Consider the following 22,722-nt stretch of genomic DNA (forward strand, 5'->3'; position numbering starts at 1 on the left):
AATTTATTGGAGTATAGTACTCGCAAAAGTGGCTTGGTTAGCGTAGGTTTGCAAGTCGATCTTATTAGAGTAATATGAAACGTTCCATTTCAATAATACGAACGATTTCCTTTTATTCGTCTACCACTATCAAGATTTAAATTCACTTGGAATATTGAATAGAAAATCGAAAATCTCTTGGTCGGTGTTGATTTACGCGCTATATTGGCTCGACATCTTTTGTCTATTCTATTGTGTCCCGTGTGTCCTTCGATTCTTCAGCCTTTCTCGGATCGCTCTTTGTACAGTTCGTACAATAGGATCGCTAGAATTGTCACGGTCTAGCATTTACGAGGTCATAGAAATCTAGTCTCTGCGCATTTCTAGGTATACCGAATGAGTAAAAAGTAACGTATCGTTATTTTATTAACAAGTAAATTCCACGATAGAAGAATTCCTTTTTAAGTTATTAAAAGGCGAAACGAGTACTATACGTATTGTGTACCCTTCCAACAACTTTAAAATATATATATTACATGAATTCCCCCCAATTAACAGGGAACAGGATTACAACCAGATTTCAAACCTAATGGAACTTGGATTTCTCTTAAGATTCCTCCAACTTTTATTTTTGAGATACAATCGTTCGAGTTATCGTACGAATTTCAGCTGGTCACTTTGATTCCCTGGTGTCTTTGGTTACGATACGATCTCTCGCGTAATTGCATAGACCCTGTTCGTGCACATGAAATAATGCACCAAACTGCCTGTGTCTCGTGAACAGGTCACTCGAGAACGTATATTCATTACGTGTTAAGACCGTCCAAACCTGGGTTTACGATATGGTCGCTTGGTACGCTCTATTTTCGAGGATCAGCTGCCGGAAATATTGACGTTCCGATTGCTTAATCGTGCAAGGGATTAAGGTCCTTCAAGTTGCATTATCGTCGTGAAATTTCTGCGTTTCTGACGATCACACGCTCATCTAGCGTCTCGCCATATCGTCCTTAATCACGTATTGTAAATCCACGGTGCAAGATTCGTTGACAATTACCTCGTCAATTGCACCACCATGGATTCAGCTCGACTCGCGTTCAATTCTCTTCACTTCCGACTCGTCACCGATTTGTCAACACTGAAGCATTCTTCAGTTCGACTACAGACTGAAAGAATACAGATAACTCGCGTTTCAACTCTACAATACAATGAGATAGAACCGAAGAAGTAACATCAATTGTAATAGCCTTAACTGTAACATTTTTCAAGGAAGACTTTTAGCGTATGGTCGAACGAAAGATACGAAACTCGCCATAACTTCATAATACAAAGAAAGAAGCAAACCAGCTTCCAGTCGCATCTCTTACAATAACCTCAATTACAAAAAAAGTAATACATTAAGAGAACAACCAACTGCATTGAGAAACATCCACCAAGACTACAAACGGCTCCGGAGACGAGACACCGAGACACCGAGACACCGAGACACGAATCGAGCCCAAAACACTCGTTAAGGACACCTGGGCGTACCTTTGTTTCCTCACGAACGCGTGAACGCGGCAAGGGACCGAGACGTATTCCCAAACGTTCTCGCGATCCTCCGAACGCTCAACTTCGTTCCCTGTTACTTCGTCACACGGTTCGCGAAATCGATCTTGGCCAGGTCCACGGTGGAAAAATCCATTCGGGAACGGTTCTCGGGTGCGTGGCCGGCGCTAATTGTAACGAGCATCGAGTACCGGAATTCCCTCTCGGGCGCGCGAGCAGCCATAACGACACCGAAGCTCTGGAATACCGGGCGCACGACGATACTGGTTCTCGAACGATGCGGCCAACGTTCACGAGACACGAAATTTGCGCGGAGGCCTTATGCAGCAGCACCGAGCTCCCTGGTAATATCCGAAACGGTAACTTCTGCACGTCGTCGGCGCGCATCCGAATCCACCGTCTACCTACCAGCAGGAATATCCATTTCAAGACATTTAACCCGGCTGACTGCCGCGACGAGGTGAGACGGGATGTACACAGCTTCTAAGATTACTAGGCAGTTTCATTACGCTTACGAAAAGACCCCACCCACGGTGCTTCCACCATCGTCTGCATCCCCCTGGTATGCCCGGGCCCCTCCCCCTCCCCCTACACCCCGTCTCCCTGTTTCCCCGTTCTGTTCTCTTTGTGTCGCGCAGAAAGGTTTTCGAGAGGTTGCGGAGACCATGGCACGTGAAAACCGGAGACGAGAGCACCCGCGAGGAACCGAGACGAGACTTCCTCTTCCTCTCTTCTGTTAAGTTTTCTGGATAGTATCGCGACCAGGGAGGGGGAAACGGGACTGTGGAAATACAAACCGTAAACGGTGACAGGACAGGGCCCATTTGGTTCGTTTCTGCGTTATTTACGACGAAATGTAATGTGTCCAAGGGAGGTGTCGTAGATTTAATGATCGCGCTTCGATTTAAACGCGTTGAAATATTTGGAGAATTACGTCGAGGGATTTGGTAAATTCTTCCTTTTTTTTAGAAGTTGGAAAGACTTCCTCTTCCTCTCTTCTGTAAAGTTTTCTGGATAGTATCGCGACCAACGGTTGCAGGGAGGGGGAAGCAGGACTGTGAAAATAAAACTGTAAACTGTGACAGGACAGGGCCCATTTGGTTCGTTTCTGCGTTATTTACGACGAAATGTAATGTGTCCAAGGGAGGTGTCGTAGATCCAATGATCGCGCTTCAATTCAATCAAATTTGAAGAATTTTGTCGAGGTATTTCGTAAGTTCTTCCTTTTTTTTAGAAACCGGAAAGAGGACGGTTTATAAAGGTTCGGTCTCGTCGTTGAAAGTTCAACTGTAATTGGTGGATTCTGTCGGTGGAAGTGTCGAGGGCAAATATTTTCGCAAGATTGGTCTATTCTGTGATTATGCGAGTTGTTGATGGTAGCTGTACACGATTCTACGTAAGAGAATCGTTCGCGCCGCGCCGATTTTCTAAACACGATAGTTTGTATACTTACGACGAGCAATGATGATCTTGTCCCTTCGTAATCGCGAAGCAACGGTAGATACCGTGTAATACTAATCGAGACACGATGGAATTCGGGACACAACGATCCCTCGGATCGAGAAACTGTCGAGTGGGTGAGATTTTTCGGTGGAGAGACCTTAAAGGGCGCGAAAGCTTCCGATCGGTCGTGGAATTTCGCGTTCCTCGACTTTCCGTCGAGTGGGCGAAGCAGAGGACTTCCGGAACCCTGGGTTTCGGAATTAAACAGGTTTCTAAGTTCTTGGGAGGCGAATGGGCTCGCGTTCCATGTTCACTTTTAAATAAAACTTTCCAGACCTCCATAGCGAACCGCTTCGGACTCCTTAACCTGAAATTTCGCACCCTTTGCTTCGAAGATTCAACCCCGAACCTCTTCCACGGACTTTCGACCGTGCGATTAACGTTAGATTTAACGCCCAGGTTATCACCAAACTCCTGTCTTCGATAAAATTGACTCGGTATTAACATTTTCTACGGTGAAGATGTTTCTAGGTACGTACCGATTGCATCGAGAGGAATTTCAGAATAAAGTTTCACGCGTCGACGAAACGTTTCTGTTTTCCTTCGCGGTTTCCAGCTCGTTTTTCTTAATTGTCTTACTTTTTCGGTAGAAACGTTAAGGTTCAATCCACGCACCATAAGTAAGTCGCGTACGCCCGCAAATTTAATCAGACCCGCGTAGTGCGCGTACCACTTTCGAAATTGAACACGAAGATTACGTTTACGCAACGATGCGTTCGATTCGACTGAAAAATTTCGTAACACGCAATTTCCATCATTCCCGGTTAGTCCGCAGTTAATTATCGGCACGTGAATGTTATACACACGAGAATTCCTACCGCGTTTTCAAACGGTCCGATCTTTTAATTACGTTTCGCTAATTACTTTCGCGAGTGGCGTAATCCCTGTTGATTAACGCGAAACGCGTATCGATTATCGTTCAAATAAAAGACACCGAGGTGCAGTGCGACTTTGAAGGAACCGTGTACGTGCTTTCTACGTAATTGACATTCGTACTTGTACACCGCAGCTCAAAAGTTCGGAGTACACGTCGATAATTCGAATAAATTAACCTTTTTCGCGTGTGGAAACACATTTTGCTAATACTGTCTACGTTCATTAATTGGACCTTACTTGGATACAAATTCGAATGAAAGTTATAATTTCATTTCGATTTGAACGTTTTAGAATTTATTACCGGTGAATTCTTAACTCTGTGAATTTCCTCGAAGAAAAAAAAGAGATTCGTTCCTTAACAATTTACAGCCTCGAAGTGCACAAGGCTGATACTTGTTATATAATCAAATTCTCGTATTACGTGTTTCAAGAGAACACAATCTGTCATTTTTTGATACAATCTGTTACTTAATAACGAAAGGCTGCTGTTACTTGTCTATGAGATATTTTTAACAAAATGATGAAACTCGATATTTCTCGTTGGCTCGAGAAAAAGCTGGTTGTACATTTTCCATAATTTGCCAAAGGATATTCACGATACGCAATTTTTATTTTATACGATACCTGAATGATATTCTATTGATATCAAGAGTAACATTTTTCACGAAATAAATTCTTCCACGTTTATAAAGGTGTATATACACACGTATAAATGAAAGTCAAGACTACGATATCCTTGATAAATCGAGAAAACGGAATTACAAGTGGCTAGATTGCAGTTAACACTGCAGATTCTGGAAATTAAAATAACGCCTTGAAGTTATCTAGAAATACACATATTCGTAATGTAAGGAATAACGTACAAATTAGTTCCTTGTTGTCATTCAAGGGAAAGTTTCAAATAGTCCTTGCGAGATTGAGAAACGACTCTCGAGATTCTTCCTCGAAAAAGAAGATAAATCCGTGTGCATTAATTGCAATTGTTACAATGGATCGAATCAACACATCATCGTGCAGAAATTACCAACGAGAAAGGAACTTGCATCGAATGAATGAATGCCTAAAAGAAACCCTCGAGAACGAAGTTTAATTACTTAACGTAATACACTTTTCGAAATGTATTAATCCACTGAATTATATTCAATAATTTTCTGATTTATACGAATGTAAATAACCGTGGCTGATAATGACGTTTCGAGGTTAAAGCAAGCTTGAAATAAAAATAAAAAAATTACGAGTGTCTCGAGTTGGTTTGCGAAAATACAGAAAATCGTACTCGTCGGGCGAATCTCGCGGATGGCTGCCATAACTTCGCGAGTAATATACAACGGTGCTGCGTATTAATCGAGCACGCACCATTACGTCCTCAAGCGCATTACGTGTAAACCAATCTAAACGAGCGACAGTCATTACGGAGTTTCGCGGAACGGGGATGCAGCCGGAGACACACCTGCGTGCACACTCGTACACGTTCGCACGGAGCTACTGGCTGCTCCTCTTCCGAGAGGAAGACACAAATGACGAGGCCACGGGTGTTAAACCGCGTCACACCGCCTCTTCCGTGGTCTCATTAGTCCCTTGGTCGTGATCGAAATTATGAACGACGTAACGGAAAGAAGCACCGAATTACGACATTCGTTTCGCGTATCAATTCATTTCGCGTGAACCGAATCGCGCAAGTGGGATGTGTTCCAGGTAGAAAGAAAAATCGGTCTCGGGTTAAGAAGAAGCACCGCGATTACGAACGTGGGACAGGGTTGGGTAATTTTTATCTACGATGTATAGTAACGGTTACTTTAAAGCGACACACGCTATTTGTTAGTTTTGGACCGTACAAAGGCTGACGTCTGACCTAATACGATATTAAATTCCTGCCAGGATTGATCTCTTTTTTGCCTCAACGATACATTTAGTGTACAGAATTGGTTTCAAGTTTTGCGAAAGTTGCACGGGTCTTCGTGTACTTTTTTCTCTTCGGGGAAGAAAAATTGACGAAAGAAAACTTTATTCGATATTTACATACATGTATACACCAACGAATAAGGGCGTACGTAAACGAGGAGGGCTGACTGTAACGTCTGACCCAATACGACTTGGAATTTCTGCTAAAATTGATCACTCGTTCTCCTTGCAATATATTTGGTTTGCAGTCTTAGTTTCGATTGCACTTCTTTATCAGAAAAGTGCAAGTCTAGGGCTTACTGTATTTAGTAGCACGTAGAGTACAGAGAAGAAAATATCTGTGAACGAGATTTGCAAATTTTGAATACAAAAAGGTATTTAAGAAAAATAGTCATCGTCGTTACTAATAATATCAATGAAACGAATGGAAGATGAGATAGGACTGAAAAATTGAATGAAAAAGAGAACAGTGTCCTTTTGTACGAAATTAATAAACACTTGAGTGAGAAAAGACTAGTATTCACAAACGTAGATAAAAAAGACCACAAATATGAGTGTCTTTTCGAAGTCTCGTTTTCACTTCGCCTTTCAACAAATGGTGTTCTATCTATTAATCTACAATAACAAGAACTCAGAATACTGTGCATACAATCCAGGAACAACTCTGAGCAAAAGTTTCGCGCAATAACAATTCTAAGTTGTTAATTCGATCACCGAATCGCTTCGGTGCAACTGACGAGACAAGTTGTCACACGTGCCGTCAGTTGTGCGTGCATGTATAAATCTCCAAATCACCACTTGTTAACTTGCTCCTCGAACCGAGCTAAAATTCAAACCAACCTGGAAATACCTAGACGAAGAACCACCGATTCGACCGTGGTAGTTGAAAGAATATTGAAAACAATATCGCCTAAAGAAACATACAAAAAACTCGAGACAACGAGTCATGGTCACCTCCACGTCGGAAAGTATCGAGCAGTGCTCGCGAAACGTTTCCCATTCTCGGACTTTCGTTTCCGTCGGAACATGAATGTCTTATTAGCCAAGCAACAGAATACCACCCCCAACCCCCCCCCCCCCCTCCAGTCTGTACAAAGTAATTCGCGTCCTGAAAGTCCCAAGTGTCCCGGGTATAAACCGGCGGAAGAAAAAAACGGGCGGTGGTTGATGCGTACTTTCGCCGGTGGAATTACAGCCGACAAAGAAACGAGTCGAAGAGGAACGGGGTAGCGGACGTTTTTAAACGGTACGCAAACGACAAAATACGTAAATACGGATCGGCGGCGGTCGGTGTTCCCTTTATTCGCGGAACACCGAAGGAGCCATTAAGCCGCGAGTATTCAAATCGACGGTTACGGAAAAGAACGACGCGTTTCCCCCACCCGTCGGCAGCGGGACCCCCGGGGAGGGGATCCGGGCAACAAAGGGGAGGGTAACCCTCTTATTAATACATTAATCACCTCATAAAGATTCAACGGCGAGGCAGCACGGGGGAAAAACAAGAGAGGGCCCCGGTAAAAACGAGTCACGGAAAAGGTTCCAGAAATCCACCGAACCCGGCTAACTCCTCCGGGATAGTTTTTTAAGGGCGCAAACCTGGCAAAAAAAGGGCCGACCGGCACCGTATTGTTTCTCACGCAACTCTTCACAGATTTCACTTAGTTTTCGCGGAGCGAGTGAGCTGGCTCCGGTTCCGGGGTAGTCGAGGCCCTTTCTTCGATAAAAATTCATTTCCTTCCTTTGATTTACTTCAAGCACCGAGCCAACTCGCTCTCCGTTTCTTTTCGCCACACCCGCCCGTTTCTTCCTCTCTTTCCACCCAACAACCCTGTACCACTCTTGTGCCTCCTCCTCCTCCTCCTTCTTCTTCTTCTTCTTCTTCTTCTTCTTCTTCTTCTTCTTCTTCTTCTTCTTCTTCTACTCCCTGTCCTCGCGAACCGACGCTGAGAAACGCTCGGAAAATCCTAGCCAGATATAAATTCCTTCGCGCCGGCTGAAGCGCGACGAAATCCTCGCGAAAGCGATTCCCGTGACAAATTCCGCCCGCGTTCCGTTTACCTACGCCCGGTAAATGGCTTCATCGCTTAATGAATCTTCCTCACAGGGGATACGCCGCGCCGGTTACTTTTTCAGAACCGTTTCGGTAGCACTCGTCGTGAAACGGTTCTAAGAGCTCGCCAATGGCGGACGGGCGCACGGAACGGAAAGAAACACCGAGACCGGCGAGGGTACCCCCGATAAATATATGTTTAGCGCAAAATTAACCGAGAACGTAGGTGGAGTACTTTTACCGTTAATGCGGTAAAAAGTGGGACATTTACAGTGCAATTCGAGACTCCGTTTCCAGTGCACTTCGCACGGATCGATCTCTCAAATTCTCTTTTTTCTAAATATATATATGCACGACCTACATATTACTCAAAAGTAGATACGTGGCGTATGTATGTATATATGTATATAGGTAGATTCTTATTTAGGGACGCTCGGAATTGGGAACAGCTACGAGCTATTGTTTCGTTAATTTATTATCTTGTTCCTCTTTATCGGGACCATATTCACGATACTCTCCGCTAAACGAACATTATTTAACACCGTGGATTTTGTATTACTGTAATATCACAACCGATATGTATTTTGCAATCGATACGACTGGAAGTATAATGGTCCTGTCAGGTAGAAGGTACTCCGGTGAAAGAAGTACGGAATAATATTCCGATACTCGTGTGGTAGATTATTATTGTCCGCTTTATTCGTGCGAGCAAATACAATGTTTTGTAACACACGGATAAGTGGCCACTACGTGTAGATACAATAGGGATCGTAATTGCGGACGAAGGGTGTGCACGAAAATTTAAGCGAACAATGTAGCTTTCGCATGTACTATTGCGGAAAGGAATTAAGAACGTTCTCGGATTAAGGAAAATGTAGTTCTACGAGTAAAGTAGAATGTGGACAGCGTCGAGTAATTTTGGCTTACAAAAGCTGACTATAACGTCTGACCCAATACGCCAGCACGGAAAGTCCTTTTTTGTCTGCGGAATACGGAGCATTGCTATTGGCGTTGGCTGACTATACTGCCCTGTTCTACTTGCACTATATATCGCGTTGCTTGGATTCGTTACGTTCAATCTTCCTCTACGTTTACAGTACTTTTGATTATAACTAACAAACGGTGATGAAATTAATTTGCAAACGTCGTCTTCATTTTCACAAACCTCTCAAAAAATTAAGTAGCCTATTCTATTTAGGCTATAAATCTCGTTGCTTTTATTCGTTGCATTCAATCTTCCTCTACGTTTACAGTACTTTTGTTCATAATGAACAAAGATATTTGATATTTCTAAATTCCGCGTTCATTCTCGCGAATCTCCCAAACACTCAGGTAACCTATCCTACTTGTCAGTATACATGACTCAGCTTTCGTTCATTACTTTCAACCTTCCTCTACGTTTACAGTACTTTTCATCGTAACGGACGAAGATGATCGTTTTTTTTTGGTGAAAATGAAATACGATATTTTTAGAGCGCATAAACATTTTATTAAATTCTATATTCTCCATTTTGGAAAACGAAATGACTTTCCGAACAACCGGATAATTTGCAAATATCGCGTTTATTTTCCCGAGCCTCCGAAGAACACGGATAAATACATCAACGTTCCAAATTGAACATCTCCGGCTTATTTACATCCCCAAAGTGCTCGCGAGTAGGAGCTGTCTGCCGTGAAATAAACGCCGATTCCGATGAACGTTCCGTCGAAGCACAATGCACCACAAAGCGTGCAAAGCTTCTTCGAAGAACAAGCGAGGACCTCGAGAGCCACCGATGGCGCGGCAGCTCGTTCTCGTGCACCCTATTAATTACGAGGTAACGGCTCGCGTGATTCGAGCTATTTGCCCACCCACCTACTCCCCCGCCGAGTTTCTTAGCCCGGGCTGGTCTCAGTTTTCTCTCGACAACCTCGACGGAGCCCTGGAACGAGTCGCGAACAACGAGCTCCGGTGTTGCGTTCCGAACTGAACATTCGGGGCCGCTCGAAATTTGCTGCAACGTAATTGATCGAGGACGCAGAAACGATGAAAAATAACACGTAGAAATGTAAATTCGGTTTGATACACGGCTCTGAATAATATACAGCGTTTATTCGTTAAAAGCTCGTGCTGTCTTCGAGCTGTATCGGTAAAGAAGACACGTTCCTGGCGATCGTGTTTCGTTTTTATTGGTTTGTTGGGAAAGTCATTTCGTTTTCCAAAATGGAGAATGTATAATTTAATAAAATGTTTGTACATTCTACAAAAATAGTGTTTAATTTTCACCAAAAAGAAAAAAACGAAATGACTTTCCGAACAACCCAATTGTTTCTTCGACTCGCTGTTCTTCTATCTTGCTTTCTCCTTTGTGGAACAAAAGCAAATGAAACATTATGGAAGGTGCACGTAGCGTGTAGGTCGAGACGAGCTCTTAAGAAACATATATTGCAATTGTAGAAACAAATATAGGAACCAACTCGAATCAATTTCAAGGGGTTACGCGATGTTGGGCAACAATTGCCAAATAGGTTTCTTCGTATACGATAGTAGCTCGTGAGGTTGGTTTATCTTGGGGTATCCAGGTCCTTGATCTTCCAACGTCCTGAAAGAATCTCTTCTCGTCAGTCAGGAACGCTGCTCGGAACCTTAGCGTAAACCTTAGTGCGAGCTCTTAGCGTAAAGCGGACACGTATTCGACCTGATCTTTTCGCTATCAGTTCCTTTAACTGTCCCTCGTTTCATCTTGCTTCCGCTTTCGCGAAACGAGAGTGGCTCTGGAACGCGGGAGAGCGCTGAGCTCTCAGCGCGTAGACGAAACTGGGCTCTCAATGAACGGATACAGGTAGTCGGTGAAACAAACAACGATCTCCGCCAGTTTCGAGTGGTCCGACGAGCGAGACCCTCGTCGGTACAACCCAAATAGGTTTCTCTTCGCTCGAGAGGTGGGTAGCTTAGCTCCAGGGCCCCTTGTGCCTCTCTCGGTGCTCCCAAGGCCCGTCCTCGACCGAAACGTCGATGTCCTTAACGCTAAAACTACGGGGTCACTTCATCCATTTTGAATTCCTTTTTAAAGTTACTCGATCATCAACGACACTTTTGCCTGGAATATTCGCGATATTAACAACTATTGAAACAGAAAACCAATTACACTCGTAAATTAATTCGTCTTCTACCCTTCTACTTTCAAAGATACGTATAAAGCCCGATAGAAATTAACATACGCGAATGTAAAATATACAGAAGAATAAATATATATAAAATAAAACAAAAAATGAAAAATATACGCAACACTATAGACAAATTTGTATTTAAAATGAAATATAATATTACTACTACATAGCACAGTATACGCTGAAACAATTCAAACACATTCGAGGTTCCTTTGAACAAGTAGGACATTATGTTATACTCTTCTTTACATTTTTCTCGCTCCTAGGTGTTCGTAAATTTGTCTCCCATTCTACTAACACAGAACGCAAATACTTCCAGTAGTTTCACCCTGTGGATTTTCCCAAACTTCTAAACGGTATCGTTGTTCCAGCCGATAGCTCTGTTTACCCTCTTGCGTTCCGAATATCGTTTCCGCGAGAAACTCGTATCGGGCGACTCGCGTGTTAATCTTCCAACGGCCCGAAAGAATCCGTTCGAGTCGACCTTGAATCGTCGACACCCCGCGAGTCAAGGACAGTATCCGGTCTCGACACCCCCCGCGGCTTTCGCCAGATCGTTGCATTTGTTTCAGCGACCGTAGATTCGAGAAACCTACGATCAGTTGGCGGAAAACGGTGAACGTCGAACGGAAGAGCCGAAGAAGACGACGGACTCGAATACGTCGAGGCGTCTCGCGTCTAATATCTTAGAAAAGTTTCGAGCTTCTCGTTCGAGGTCCGCGAGAGAGGTGGGTCGGTTCGTGGATGAAGCGGGGTCGGAAGATCCGGTGGATGGGATCAGAAAGAGAAACGTTCGCGTGCATGCACACGCGCACACCGTCCGGGGGCCAGACACCGGGAAAACGAGGCGGAATGGAGCGTAGGGTATGCTAAAGGGCGGTTTCGCCGAAGGTAGAAGGGAAAACGGAGAAGAGGTGAGCCGACCTGGATGAGCCGTATCTTGGTGGATAAGTATCGAACCTGAAAATCGCGACCAAAAACCCGACTGGCGCAGCAACGTCATGCGGAAAACGACGAACTGGGTCGATGTCGAAGAGTTTCGCTGCAGTTGGGTGGTCCAATCGAGTATCCATCCTCTCTTACTTCTACCGTGCCCTTCTTCCTTCGCCCACGTTCTCCCTCCATCCGACGTTTCGCCCCACCGTGGTCTCGCGGCGTCCTCGTTCATCCTGTATGCGGGGGGATTTGAAACTCCGAGCGACTGTTTTCCTCATCGCCGACGAAAACATGCTGCCCTTGTACCGTCGTCGAGACAAATACCGAGTGCACCGTCGGCGAGAGCCCGAGACCGGGCTGCCCGGGTTGCGCCTGGCGGGTTGGGGGGTTGGGTGGGTAGGGTAGGGGAGCGATACGGGGGGACTCGCGGGGAATCGGAAAGTTTTCCACTGTTCTTTTCGTTTATAATTTATGTTTCTCCGAGCACGGCTGAGACATTGTTATCGATTCCGTTACGTAACCGGGCAGAGGCACGGTTTTTGCGCCGCTTTGGAAAACGCACTTAGCTATTTAAACGCTAGGCTTTTGTTCGATCGCGGAGCCGCGACTCAAAGAGCAATTCTCGGTCAAAGGAGTCGGGAAATACTGTTTGCTCGCTATTGACACGGCTTCGCGTGGAATTAGTAATTTACCGGGAAAACGGAGAATAAGTTTCGGACGGAACGTGGCCGGTTTGTCCGCCCGAGCACAGAGACTACTCGACGGTAGAATCGTTCCTTTACGATTCCTCGGCCAAGGAGCGTATTGAGCCAGGCTTTAAGTTTCGTTTTGATTTTTTTTTTTTTTTTATTTTTCTTCTTTTTTTTCTTTCTCATCGGAGCGACGATTCGTATTCGCGCACGCGACGCGGGGAGTCGATGATCCGTGCACGGTGGTCTTGCTCCACATATTTTCAAAGTCGTTCGCGGGATCCGGTGTAGCGGAAACTTCCGTTTCCTGCCTCGAAGACACTCGGACACGTGTTACGCAGGCAGGTATACTCGAACGATTCTTTTGTCAAAGGTATACAGTTTCCGACACTGGATATCTTTGAGGAATTGTAAAATCTTTAAAAGACCTTAAAAAAAAGAAGTACGAAATTTCCACGAAAGTTATCGAACGTCTCGAGTAACACAAAACGAAAAACAGGCGTACTGTTACCGACTTACGCGACGCAGAATTAATATTACGAAACAACTCGGTTACCGCGCGCGAACGCATAGAATTCTAAGACTAAGAATATTCCGATTGGCGATTACGAAATTTGTTCCTTATAAAAATTTCATGGAACTTGTCCCGCGATTCGACGCGTTCGAAGAAGAGTTCGAACGGATACAAATTCGTTGGCCGGTATCGATAAATCGTTCGATAAACCGTCCACCGGTGTACAGTTTTCGTAGACCCGTGTTTCGAGCACTTTTGAATACAAATCGAATATTAAAACGAAATCGACGCGAAACCTCGATCGATCGATTCGAGATACGTATTAAACGAAAAGCGGGGTGGAAGTCGCGTTAACTGCATACGTAACTACTTAACGATTCGACGTCGCTCGTCCGTCATAATCGCGAATCTCCAATTAGAGGTGGGGGGTTAGGGCACGCAGTTTGGCTTATCGTTTTACGCTGTCCGGTACAATTCCAATAGGGCGTCGCTGGCGTATAAACGGTGTGTTGACGTGTCTGCGAAGCTTCCGTGGCGCATGCCGACCGATTGAGACCCTAGAGGAAAGGGCGGGCCCCTCCCTGCGCCGTGATAACTCAGTTACGTTCCAATATCATGATTACACGTCATCCTTGGCAGTTGACGCTCCCCAGAGTAATGATCATTGTGAAACGGTTGAAGCGGTCACGGGATCACGTCAGCCGTTTAAATTCTTGAGCGAGGAGAGAGAGAATACTCCCGGCGTTCGTTCCGCTAATCTTCGCGGCCGTGGAAACATATTGCCGCACGTTCCTGCTTTAATCTTGTGACGTAAAACGGTCCGTGAAAGAATCCCGTGTTTTTAGATGCCCGTTCCACGGACAACTTTCCTCGTTCCCTGCACTTGGGACTGTAATAATTTAAAAAACACTTACGCGGAGTTTCATCATCGTTCTTGGTTATTACGCACCGTTTCCCCGCGCCTCGTCGAAATACTTCCGCGGGATGAACGTTCGTTCCCGCCTGTTCGAGCCGCTAAATAAGTTATACGTCGGTGCATAATACAACCAGTGGCCAGGGACGAGATTGGGACGCGTTTCGAGCCACGAAACGTCTTCGAAAGAAAGCCTATCGATTACTGCTCAAACCGATCGGCGTACACGCTTCTCTGTTCCAGATATAACGCCACGAACAGAGCGAACAATGTGTTTTATTCAAACTCGATCGTGAAAGATGTTCCGGAACAGTTTCCCGAGTATTTGTTCGATTACTTCGCGAACTCTTCGGAAATGGTTCGATAATAGGGTTTGAACGATAATTGGGATGACCTTTCGAGCTTAGAGTCCGATGAATTTTACAAAGTGGCCAATTTTTTAAATTGAAGGGACACAGAGAAACGTAGGTGTTTTGGAAATTCATTGTTACGGTGTGTTTTCACGCGTACTTAACATTCTTTGATTGAGGAACAAATGAGTTTTTTCATCGATTTATCGCCGAGTGGACTTTCTATTTTATGGAATCGATTTCCAGAAATATAGTGCGCGAGAAATAATAGAAAATTCTCGACTTATGTGCTAGAGTCACAGTTTCGTGAATCGATTTACGCGTTGAACGTTGGTCACCGGTGACCGACGATCCAAACTTCCAGCGTTTGTTCAAACCGTTCACAATTACTCAACACTAACATTTGTAAATTTGCGAATAACGCTAGGGTTAACATTGTTACGTAATAACAAGTACACCGACGAGCATCGAATATCTTTCGTGTTGCGAATATCGAGTTCATTCTTAAATATAAAAAACCGGCGCGGCCAGGTGGACGCGTTCTCCAAAAAATACGCGAAACACTTCCGCGAGAGGAGTTCCATAATCGACTTTAAATAAAACATAGTGCTCGCACTGTACCGGCCCCGGTGTACCTCGTGTGTCGAAAATAGATGCGCGAATATTTCCAGTAGCCTCTAGACCGTCGAGTTCGGTACGTCGGCCTCGAAATTTATTAAACCACGCGTAAAGTCGCCTAAAACTATAAGAGCTGTGATTTAATCTGCCGCATCTGTGAATTTCCAATTGGCACCGAACGCATCGACGTGTCGTTTACCTCAACATTGACCGCCATGTTGAATCAGTCACTGATAACTGGCGCTCCAAAGTTACAAGGATTCTCTGAAACACTGACAAGGAACGAACTCTGATAATAGTTACTCCGGTTAGTCATAAAATAACAAGTACATCGACAAATAATTAAATATTTCTACCTTTTACACTACATAAATATCGATTTGAACGAACATCGTGGACATCCTTAAGCATGGAAAACTGACCTGGTGGTCAACGTGTTATCCATTTGGGGCATAGTGTGTTAAGAAATCTCCCATCGTTTCAATACCCTGGTACGCATAACGAGATGTTTCTCAACATTAAAAATTAAAATAATTCCATACACGTTGCACAGTGAGACTTAACGTTTCGTCTCGTGATTAAACATCCGATTAATCTGTTATTTAGTTTCCAGTTGTTTTCTATCGTTCCGCACGTCTGGAAACCGTGCCTCGAAGAGTCAATGCCGTGCAATCGATACGTATCGGTATCGAGGAGCGTGGATTCGTACGATCGCTAATGTGCGATTCGTTCGTGGATCGTTCGTGGATTACCGACCGAGAGAATCGCGAGATCGTCTCATCTCAACACGGTGGAAGATTTCGACATCGTTCCCGACGCGTCGTTCGCGCGACAGAAGTGAGCACGCGCTGGTGCGGTTTTCCCGCCAAGTTCATTCAGCATCTTCCGTTGGATGCAAGCCAAATGCTGAATACACCAGCGGCTTCCATCCCGCTCTCACCCGTTAGGTTTGCCTCGCGTAACCGTTATCATCGCAAAACGGCGAGTTGATGTTGCCGTTGTTGCTAGGTCGTGGAACGAACAACACGAGCAGAGGGTGGCGTAGGGAGGGAGGGTGGTTGGTAGGGCTAATAAGGTCGGGTCACGGCCCTATTTCGCGATATTTCGCGACCAATTGCGCGCGACGTTTCCAACGGAATAAGTGTGACAGCCAAATCCGAGAGGAGTTATTGGCCGCGTTATTCCCTGTGAACGTCTCCTCCGTCCCCGAGAAGAACGGCCCCTGGAACGACTCGGTGGTTTCGTGGAAAGAATTCTATCGTCGCCGACCGCGAGATAACGAGAACACCGGGCTTGAAAAGCGAAAGGAGGGACGTTTGACAACCACCGGCTGCTGCAACAAGTTATCAGTGTACCTCGCTGATTGTTCGAAATTCAATTTCACAGTTTCGCGATGAATTTCGCGACCGCGGGGAGGAAATAAGAATCGAGGGAGGAAATTAGTTGGCGAAATCGTTCAGTACGTTGCGGTACCAAGATCCGCGATACCCGGCGCGTCGCTTCGTGGTCGATAATTTTACGCAAGGTGGATTTTCAAATGTACGTTTACGAAGTTAGGGGTGTTTCTTAACGTATTTTACACGGTGTTTATTGAAACTGTCGCGAGTAGCACGTGTCGACCACTTTGGGGACTATCGATCAAGGGTATCCGGTAGGTCGTACACGGATTGTTTACTACCCGGTTCTTTAAATAGGAGCACACGATACTGTTTTTGCGAATAGAAAAAGGGACTAGTATACTCGTGAAACTTGTTAAATCGTTCACAAAATTTTTGTCGCTCGAAAACCGGTCGATGTCCGAACGATGACCGTTTCCGCGCTGGAAAAAAAGATCGGGTCGGGGAACCGCGACAAGAGTTACGCGATTCTGATTTCCACGGAGCCTGTATTCCCCCCTGGAATCCTCGCCGCGTGCCGCGGGAACGAACGGCGCACGGCGAACGGCGTGCGGGTGTGCGTAGCGTTCATAGTATTGGCAGCGGGCCAAGTCACGTTGCGGCTCAATGAAATCTTTCTAGGTTAGGTTAGCCCCTTCCTTCCGCGTTAAGCGTAGGATACGTTTACACCGAGTTGCTGGACGCGCGCGTGCATAAGAGCGAGAGAGAGGGGAGGGAGGAGAGTGAGAGAATCATAGAGAGAGAAACACAGAGAGAGAGATAAAGAAAGGGAGGGAGAGGGAGAGGGAGAGAGAGAAAGAGAGAGAGAGAGGAAGCTGGCCCCTGGCCAGCGAGAGAGCCCCGTCGAAGTGGCTGGCTTTAGGATCCGACGGAAGTAGTAGTGGTCAATATTGGTCGGACCAGAGGCTCCTTAAGCACGAGCTCGCGCTACTTGAAGCCAGGGCGCATAGGAACTGGCGTTGCTCTTCCCTGGCAGCTGTCAATACGATATCAAATCGAGAAAGCGGTCCCGTATACCTCTCCGTTGGAACCTCGTCCCTCCCCACTCCCACGTCGTATCCCGGATCCTGTAAACGAACCAACGTTACCAACGGGCGTCCCGACGAAGCCAACGCGTCTCCCCGAGCGATTCCCCGACTCGGATGTTCTCGTCCGGATTGGATTTTTCAAGATCCTCCGTGCCGCCTACGTATCTCTCGGTGGAAGCGACGGAAACGTTCCGTATAAATCAACCAACACGTCGACGCGTGCAAACGCGTCCTCATCCTCCTTCTTCTGCGTCTCTCTGTCTGTCTCTCCCTCTCTCTCTCTCTCGGGGATATCGCAACGGGTACGCGTCGGCAACGCCTCCGGATTCGCGCGAAGAAACACTTCATTCAATATCGCATCGTGCCAGGAATTTAGCTCGCGGACGCGTAACAAGTAGTCATGCACCGTTTCGGCATCGGTACGGGCACGACTTGCGAGCACAATCCAGGCAGGCGCGCGCGCGCGCGCGCGAGCGAGCGAGCGGTAGCGGTAGCGGTAGAGGGAGAGGGGTCGAGCGAGAGCGGGCGTCCCCTGTCCCCCTTCCGTTCGGGTCGTGTGTTCCCCCGCCGCACGAACGGTCGACCGTTTCTCCCTACCACGTCGGCCGTTACCATCCCGCCGTCAAGCGAGCGTGGCGTGGCGAGGAGGAGCAGTCAGGCAGTCAGGCTCTCCGCTGGCATTAAGTATTCCCGTTGGGTCGGCGTGGCGAGGAGGAGCACGACGTAGCGGCGTGGTGCAGCTCGGCGCGGCGCGGCACGGAGCGGCGCGGCGCGGCGTGGCGTGCGTCGCGTCGCGTCGCGTCGGTCGATGCCGGGGTTGCCTCGCGAAGGAAGGAAGGAAACGAGCGAGAAGGAGAGAGACTCGCGTTCGCTCGCACGTAACCCCCACCAAGGTTCGCATAGGCGATCGGTCGGTCTCGCTCGGTCGCCGGGCTCGCGTCCTCGTCGCGCCAGCGAGCTTTCTCCGGCTAGAATCGAGAGAGGCGCTATCCCCCTCGAGCGACGGCAGCGCCCCGGGGGCGCCTGCGCGCCTCGGAGGGGTAGCGGTTTGCCCGATAGTGGCGAAACTGTCGAGGGCGCGGGGGAAAGGGGCCCCTCCCTGGTCTATCCCTCGCTGGTTCGGCGCGCACCCCACCACCGAGGAGCCGCGCGGCTCCGCTACCTTCCCTCGCTACGGCTCCACTGCCCGGGCCTCCACGGTCGCCCCATTCCGTTCTCGGCATCACAGCGTACAGCATTGAACTCGACGCACGACGACAAGGAGCGCGACAACGACCACCTGCCTCTCTGTGCTCTACGGATTACCTCTCTGTCGCCCTCGCTCGCTCGCTCGCTCGCCCGCACGCTCGCCCGTTCATACGCACGTTCGTTCCCGTTTTCGCCATCTCGGCACCGAACTCGTCGTTCGATCGTCGCGCGCTCCGTCGCTGAACGACCGCGAGAAGAGGACAGTACGCGCTACGAAGGACAGACCCGGAGGATAATAATTTTTATTACCCCCCTCCCCCACGCTACGTCTGGCTCGTCACGAGCGAGCGCTACGCCGCGAGTAACACGCACACGCGATACGCTCGCGGGCTATCGTCGCTTTCGCGCCGATCGTACGCGTACCCGTGCCCGTCCGAGGGAAATACGCGCACGGTGAGAACAGTAAAACGAGAGAAAAAGACACCCGAGGGCAGCCGTGTGCGACGAGAAACGGGATCACGCGCGGCACACGTCGAGGAGGACGACAGCAACGCGAGAAACACGGTCACGCAACCAACCGGCCACCACCACCACCGCCAACGCCACCGCCACCGCCGCCACCGCCGCCACCGCCTCCGACAGCATCGTCACCGGCAACCCGACGGCTCGACGATCACCCGGCAGTGTGTCACACGACGCTCCACGGTTGTTTCTCCGCGTGTTACGCTCCGAAGATCGCTCCAGTTTCAGTGTCCGCGGTCGACCGTTAGACCGATCCACGATTACGCGACCAGTGTTGTACACCGCGACCGCGCGAATGTAAGCCGTGACGAGCCGCGCCAGCTTCCAAGGTGTGATATACGATTGTTCCGGAGTAACGAAACGGAGTGTGCTGCGACCCAACGCGCGACACAACGAGATCACCGTTTCGTCGTCACGCCGTAGAACGGTTCGAGCCGAGACACCGATATCGTTACGTCCGTTGGTAACTCGCAAGAGTCACCGCACGCCACGAACCGTACGCGACGTCCGCGCCCGTTCGAATCCCGTGCTCGAGCTGTGACGAGGTACACGAGCGCGGTGTCCGCCACCACAGATCGTGAAACGCGTCGAGAGGCGCGTGTCACATCGTCCACGGTCTCACGAAGGCCCGTTTCTCCGCTCACGGAGAGAACCGTTTGGCACGGCGCTCGGTACTCGCGGCAGTACTGAGTGACCTGCGGTACCCGGCAGTCATCGAAAAGTGTACACGACGGCGGTCACCACGTACATCACGCCGTTCATCACCCCCGAGAAGGTACAGTGGTTCCATTCAGATCTATGCCTAAAGTAATCCGTTTCGAATCGCGACGCGTTGTGTGGACACGTTGCTGGGGGTGTGCGGGAGAACCTTTGGCTCCCCGCTCCCCCGTCGATCATTCTTCCAAGGAAATTGGTGCGTCTCGGTGGAACGTGCGGCTCGTATCGACGTGTACCCACACGGATCGGTTATCACCGTTTCATGAATCTACGCGCGCGTGTTTTTCTCGGGAGGGCCCTCGTCTAGGTTGGTGCGTCGGACGGAAGCATGTGTGTGGGTGGAGCTTGATCCTGGACGTCATCCGTCGGACCGAGACGGACCAACGTCGATGGATCGTCGGTCTTGCCCTATTCCCCGTCTCTCTTTCTCTCTTTCTTGCTCTCGTTCTCTGATTCTCGTCCCCTTATCTCTCGCGCCGTTTATTTCTACCGAGACAGTGTGCAGTGACCGAAAAGTTTCGCGCAGATGACGTTCGAGACGAAGCCACCACCGCCCCGAGTTCCACCGGAAGTTCCGAAAATCTCTTTTCGCTCGCGGACCGTCGCGTCGTCCGTTGACGAACCCCGAGACGATGTTTCCTGTCGCGCGATTCTTCGTTCCCCCAACCCCCGGCCCCTCTAACTTCTCCCGATATCGTTTCTTCGCGACGACGATCCTCCGTAACCGACTTCCAGCCGTCGACGAGGGGAAACGTCGTCTATCGGACGTCTTCCGACAACAGGGGAGGACGAATCGTTTCGAAACGGTTTTCCACCGCGTTGAAAACCCGCCGGATGAGAGTCGCGGTCCCTTTCATCGGACCACCCTTCCCCCACCAACCGTCCCTTTGAGAATCGTGGCCGTGTTGGTACGTCAAATCGGATGAAGGAATTATTAATGGAATTAATAAGTTGAGTGGTCCAGCGGACGATGGAGGGTAGAGAGTACTATTTCCTTTTCACCGGGAGAGCGCACTCTAGTTCCTTATTACGTTCCACCCCGCCCCCCGCCCCCTCTGTACCACCGTTCCCTCGTACCCTCTCTCCACCCCTACCAAGCAAACTTATTATCTTAAGTCCTTCGGTTCTCCGAGCGAAACGATAACGAGATCGTTACTTTCGAAGTTCCCGCCTCGCGGCCGCCACCGCCACTGCCACCGCCACCGCCACCGCCACCGCCGCCACTGCCGCTACCGCCGCTCGATAATTATTATTTTCTCCTTTCATCGGGTCGGTCGAGCGGATCCGAGTGTAGTTTTAAGACTTCTTCCGTGCAAGTTATTCGAACGATCTTCTCGCCCGGAGAACCGTCCCCGACGCCGCGCGTTCCATTTCTCTCGACGTGGCGGAAGGAGTCGGGGGTGGGGGACGCGTCTCCCAGTTCACCCTCCGTTTCCCTTCTGGACACTGTATCGCGATTTTAAATACGTTAACCCAGTTTCTTTGTCGGTTCCTTCTTTCGTCCGCACCCCTCCGCCCCCGATCTCGACGAACGGCCAGGCCTTCCATCCCTCTGTCGGACGAGCGCGAGAAACTCGTTCCTCGGAGTCGATTCCAATTTATTCCTCCCCTCCGGCCCCCGACGAAGATCGTTTCTCTTTCGAAGGTACACAGTCCCCGGTCGACGAGATTTTTAATTAATCCTCCTGCCCGATGTGCATCCGCCGACGGGGGAGACCTGGACGGTTCCCCGCGACGCTCTCGAAACGAGGGGGACGGAAACCGCGTGCATTAAAGAACAACGGACGTTGGTGCGCGATCGAGAGATCTCTCGCGATACGCTTCGTTACGTGGATCTTGGGACAATCGTCTCGATACCGAGTTACCCCGTGTCCACTTGTACTCGCGCGATATTCGTTTGGAAGGTTGGTGATCGGAGCGAATATCCTTGTATCGTTTTGGAAACGAATCGGTTCAGGAAAGGCGATTGGTAACCTTTCGAGATGTGCAACTTTCTGACGCGTTGAGTTGTATCCTCGATAGCGCCAGGTGTTTAACACCTTCTTTGGAGCACCTTGAACGTTTAATACCTTCATTGAGATATCTCGGATGTTCAAATGCCTTCTTTAGAATCCTCCTGATGTTTAAATACCCTTCTTAAGAGGCCTTGGTTGGATTACTTCTGTTTTAGAGTATCTCGACTATTTAAGTACCTTCTTTAGAATACCTCGGATGTTTCGATACCTTTCTTAGAACACCTTCTCTCGAATACCTCAAGTGTTTGCATACATTCTTTGGAATACCAAGTATTCAATTACTTTCTCAGTATTGAGAAGAGATTCAAGTACTTTCTCTAAATACCATGTATGTTTAGACACTCTTTTAGAATATCTCCTTTACGATGTCTCAGATATTTAAGTTTCTACGATACCTTCTCCAGAATACCAGGGATGTTCAGATGCCTTCTTTGCAACATCTCAGATGTTTAGACACCTTCTTCGGATTACCCCGGACGTTCGGATGCCTTCTTTAGAATACGTCAGTCGTTTGGACACCTACTTTACGATATCACGAATGTTCGGACACCCACTCCGAGCCATCCCACATGTGTCCGGATACCCTCTGCGGAGTATCTCGGATGTTCGGTAGTTCCGTTTCAATTCGCGTCGGGATACGTAAGTAGGCGTTTCGAGACCGCGGTGGAGACGTCGACGTGTTTCTCCGTATATCACGGTAAGAGGCCGAGTGGCTCGTACATCATCCGAAGGCAAAAACAGAGACGTCGCTGGCTACCGCGCTGGAAAGCTAAAATTTACGAGTGCCCGCGCGAAAATCTTCCCTCGAGGCATCGGGGTACGGGGCTCGG

The 22,722-nt window shown here is 48.2% G+C and overlaps 1 protein-coding gene across 8 annotated transcripts in view; it reads left to right on the forward strand.

Moving 5' to 3' along the window:
- The window catches only part of Rbp6 (RNA-binding protein 6), a 1,213,208-nt gene that overhangs the window by 838,129 nt on the left and 352,357 nt on the right, over positions 1-22,722 (forward strand). The window contains exon 1 of one of the 8 annotated variants that reach the window (XM_076319899.1): positions 18,648-19,935. The exons of the other annotated variants lie outside the window; for them this stretch is intronic. The gene's annotated coding sequence lies outside the window, so the exon portion shown is untranslated. Of the gene's footprint in view, positions 1-18,647; positions 19,936-22,722 lie in introns of those variants that run through there. 8 annotated transcript variants of the gene reach the window in all.

The sequence above is a fragment of the Ptiloglossa arizonensis genome, chromosome 9, assembly GCF_051014685.1.
Source record: "Ptiloglossa arizonensis isolate GNS036 chromosome 9, iyPtiAriz1_principal, whole genome shotgun sequence".
In the NCBI taxonomy this organism is placed as follows: Eukaryota; Metazoa; Arthropoda; class Insecta; order Hymenoptera; family Colletidae; genus Ptiloglossa; species Ptiloglossa arizonensis.